Genomic DNA, 4,349 nt, shown 5'->3' with positions numbered 1-4,349 from the left:
GCCTACACCACACAAACATCTTGAAGTTCTCTCATATGATCTTTTATGGAGATCCCATGTTTGATCAATCGTCGCCAGGTGAAACAGGTCAATTAATAGGCATAAATACGCGCACGCTTGCATGGGAAGTGTTTTATGAAAGCTTTTGTACCGAGTACAAGTTTCTGGTGTGTCCAGTTCATAACAAATGACTAGAGTACGCTTCTCCTGTTTGGAACCCGCAACAAGCATCTTTCCCACAAACTCGATCATGTCCAACGTAATAAATCAAGACTGATCGAGGGGAATGACACTCAATTTGAGAATCAGCTCAAAACTCTCAATTTTCCAAATTTATATCTCTGTAAAAATTTCCTCGGTTTGTAAAACTATTGAAATTTATCAAAAGTGACTTTGCTACAAACTTTGAAGATTACATGTCCTTTAACACTGAAGATTGAAATAAGACACAGTGCCATCGATATAAGCGTTGAAAGTTCGACTGTCGAACCGAAGTTAATTCTAAAAAAAACACTTTTCGGTTTAGATATCAGTAATTGGAAAAATGACATGCCGTAATAGTCGAAAGTAACGGTAATTAATTACTACAAATTTCAGATCTAGCATGTTTTTCCGTAAGCAATTTGTAGGTATGGGTTGCATGTGTATTTTACAGAAAAACAGTTAGCGCATCATCATTTCATTGTACTCATTAGCTAGTTTCTGTTTTTTTACACACATATTTATGTTGAGATCCAGGTTGAAAATGAGCGAGTGTTATATTAGGAATTTTAAGTTTGAACCGGCGCCGTTGACCTTACACGCACGTATTCACATTTTGCCTAGAGTGGACATTATGCTGCAATATCTAAGTACAAAAATCAAGTAAAAGGTGAACCGGGTTCCTCAGCAGACGAGAAAAGGGCTTCGAGTTAAGTTTCTTTAGATTTGCTGTGATAGTTTTACAATGAAAGTGCTACTTGGGTCCAGCATTCAGTCCTTTCACACGCATTAGTTTATAGTTCTAGTTAAGATCTAGGAAACAATTACCTTGTCGTTTAGTTAGCTTGACCACTCAGTCCCAAAGAGACGTACAGATTAGACGCAAAATTAACGTTTACATTTATTTCCGACACGGAAAATTCATCGTCACACTAGAACGCGAAATTCTATGTCCTTTCTTGTATATTCTAAATTGTAAGTATGTGGAGCTTAAGAGCCCCACTAACCACCACAAAATACTAATTAAGACTCTAGAACATTCCTCAATCATGAATTCCATAATCTTAAATTGGTCGGCACCTGTCTAGCCGAATTTATTGAGCACCAGGGTAGATCCACGCGATTTTCATCACTCGATAAACGCAGCCAAGGGTCTACGTAGTTAAAGTTTATCATAAAATAATGGGTAACGACAAAAATGTGGAATTCATTAGCTGCGTGCACACAATGCAAATTGCACATGTTTTGACTTCATGGATCCGACCATGGTTTGAAGACTCTTTGTACGCCATTTCTGACGCGAGTCTAACTTTAATAAATCAAGAACAGAGTTGCCAATATCAACAACTTAAAAGAAAAGAAGGAAATTCCGAGTTTCGACCGGGAATCAAATAAGTGACCTTTCTCATTCCCCAGATGAAATCCTCATACCACTAAAGGTCTGAGGTTCAATTCCGGTTTGGGAACTGGAATTTTCCCCCTTTTTTTCCGATTTCCCTTATCTAGTTATTTCTGGATAACAACTATGATGATACAAAAAATCCAGAAACAAGGTTTGTTCTCAAATGTCAGAAGAAGGTCTTTCATCAAAGCACAACCGCTAGTAAAAAAAGCACTAGTAATACATGAACGAATCGAATGACTTATGTTCCTCTAAAAGTTAGGACTAAGCATAAATTCAAAGTCCCGTACAGTGCAAGGCAAACTCAAAAGACAGCTTCATATACAGAAATTCGCAACTGAAACTTTTAGCCACCACATCTTTTAATTTTTGTCCCTTTAGAGTATTTCAGTGTGGTTTTCCTCAAAGTATAGTGTATAGTTATCTTAATTAATGTAACGTTCTTCACAATCAAACCATTGGGCTACTATGTACAATTATGACTCAGTAGAGCACCTACTATATCCATGGTTCGCACAACTTCAGACAAACCAGTTTCAAGGACTTTTCAAGGATTTTCCAAGGACAAATTACAGTTTTCAAGGACTAAGATTTATTTAAAAAATCTCCATTCTTTAACCACTTTTGATAACCCTATTAGCTAAAACACGTCATGGAGTCATTTATACGATTTTCCCTTCTTCGGCTATCTTTGATCACGTTATTTTATACTAGTTTCCGCAACAAGACTTTGCAAAATGACTAGGTATGACTTGCAAGCAGAGAAATAGCATTCGAAATAAAGAAACAGAATTAATAAAATATTGTTCATGCACAAAAATAATTTTACGTTAGCCGTGAGTTTTACACCGACGATGAGCAAAATTTGCCTCGGAAAAATACTCTAATTTTACGGGAAAAAGTTGTATGGCGTAGACAAGGTTGTGAATTTCAAGGACTTTTCTAGACCTAATAAAGAAATCAAACACTTTTCAAGGACCTAAACCGAATTCAAGGACTTTTCAAGACAACTGGTAAAATTCAAGACCTTTTCAAGATTGTAAGAACCATGTATATGATGTAAGCAACAAACAGATGTCAATTTACTTTACATTTTGTATCCAACCCATTTCTATTAACATTGCCTTGACAGTTCAGTGCAAATTCGATTAATTTCAAATTTGTCAATAAACAATCATAGGCTACTGTAAGCTCGCGAGTTCAACTTGATGAGAAATAAAGCAAAATACGAGCTCACGGAAAGCTACTGGAAAAAACACGCTCGGTCGATTACGCATATGCAACAACACAAATACACCTTGGGACATTTATGAAAAATTTTCAAACTTAAAGACAAAATCAAAATTCACAATACACGGAAGGTCGCCAAATGGTGCCGAAAAGGTGATTAATGCTTTCGACAAGGTGAGTTATTCAGTAAGTTCCTAACATTAGTTTCACAAAGTAACGGCCTCCAACCTTGAGCAGATCAAGTCACCTCTAGTGCTGCTTTGATCTAAAGATGTGGAGAAATTGCGTAGTGGTTTAAACATCTCTTGACTGAGATAAGCCATGGTCCCGATGGCATATCAGCCCAAATCTTCGCGAAGCAGCATCGTAAGCAATATTAACATCTCTTGCAAAATAATTATTCACTTCCATCTGCTCACACACAGAGTCTCCGCATTCTTCAGTGTTTTCGAGGAAGGCAACAAGGAAACCGTTTTGGGCTATCCTTCGCCTCATCTCTCTGGAGGGCACCAGTCTTGTCTGGAGTTATACAAGGAAGCATAATAGGCAAGCTTATAGTTATCTCGTATGTTAATGCCATTCACCATCTATCCAGTCCTTGCTTACGATACTCTAGTAATCAATCCTGTTTCCTGTTTCTGTTCAAAGAAGTCTCCAACGAGTCGAAGATTATAGTGTTGCATGTGGTGGTTAAGAAAAAATACTAGCGTATGGTATATGAGAGTGCTCACACCACGTAAACATCTTGGAGCTCTCCTCTCTAATGATCTTCCACGGAAATGGTATGCTTTATCAATCGCCGCCAGGTGAAGCAGGTCAATTAATGGGCAAAACTACGCGCACGTTAGGCATGGGAAGTGTTCTAGAAAAGCGTTTTGTAGACGAGTACAAATTTCTGGTGCGTCCATAATAGATTACTGGTAAAGTACGTTTGTCCTGTTTGGAATCCGAAGCAAGCATCTTTCCACCAAACTTGATAATGTCCAAGGTAATACATCTAAACTGGTTGCGAGGAATGACTAATCCATCTGAGAATCGGTTCAAACCTCTCTATCTCCGTACAGATTACCTTGGTTTACTACAACTGTTTAAATTTGTCACAAGTGACTCCGCTTTTTTAAACCTTGAAGATTACATGGAAACTCGTGTATAGTACTCGTGCAGTTCACAGAAAACATTGCTATGGTATTGTCATTTCATTGTACTCATTATCTCAGTTGTTTCCATTAACTTTTTTCACACATTTATAAGTCCAAGCTCCTAAATTTCAGTTGAGATCGAGGTTGAAAATGAGCGATTGTTATATCCGGAATTTTAATTTTGAGCCGACGTTGTCCTTACACGCACGTATTCATACATTGCTTCGCGTGGACATTATACCAAAATTCAAGTAAAAAAATCAAGCGGGTTTCTCACGACACGAGAAAGGGCTTTGATTTGAGTTTCTCTAGATTTGCTTGGCTAGTTTTACAATGGAAGTGCTTCTTGAGGGGGACATTGGGGGGTACCCAATACC

This window comes from Porites lutea, chromosome 10 (genome assembly GCF_958299795.1).
Source record: "Porites lutea chromosome 10, jaPorLute2.1, whole genome shotgun sequence".
Taxonomy (NCBI): domain Eukaryota; kingdom Metazoa; phylum Cnidaria; class Anthozoa; order Scleractinia; family Poritidae; genus Porites; species Porites lutea.
This window is presented reverse-complemented; position numbering follows the sequence as displayed.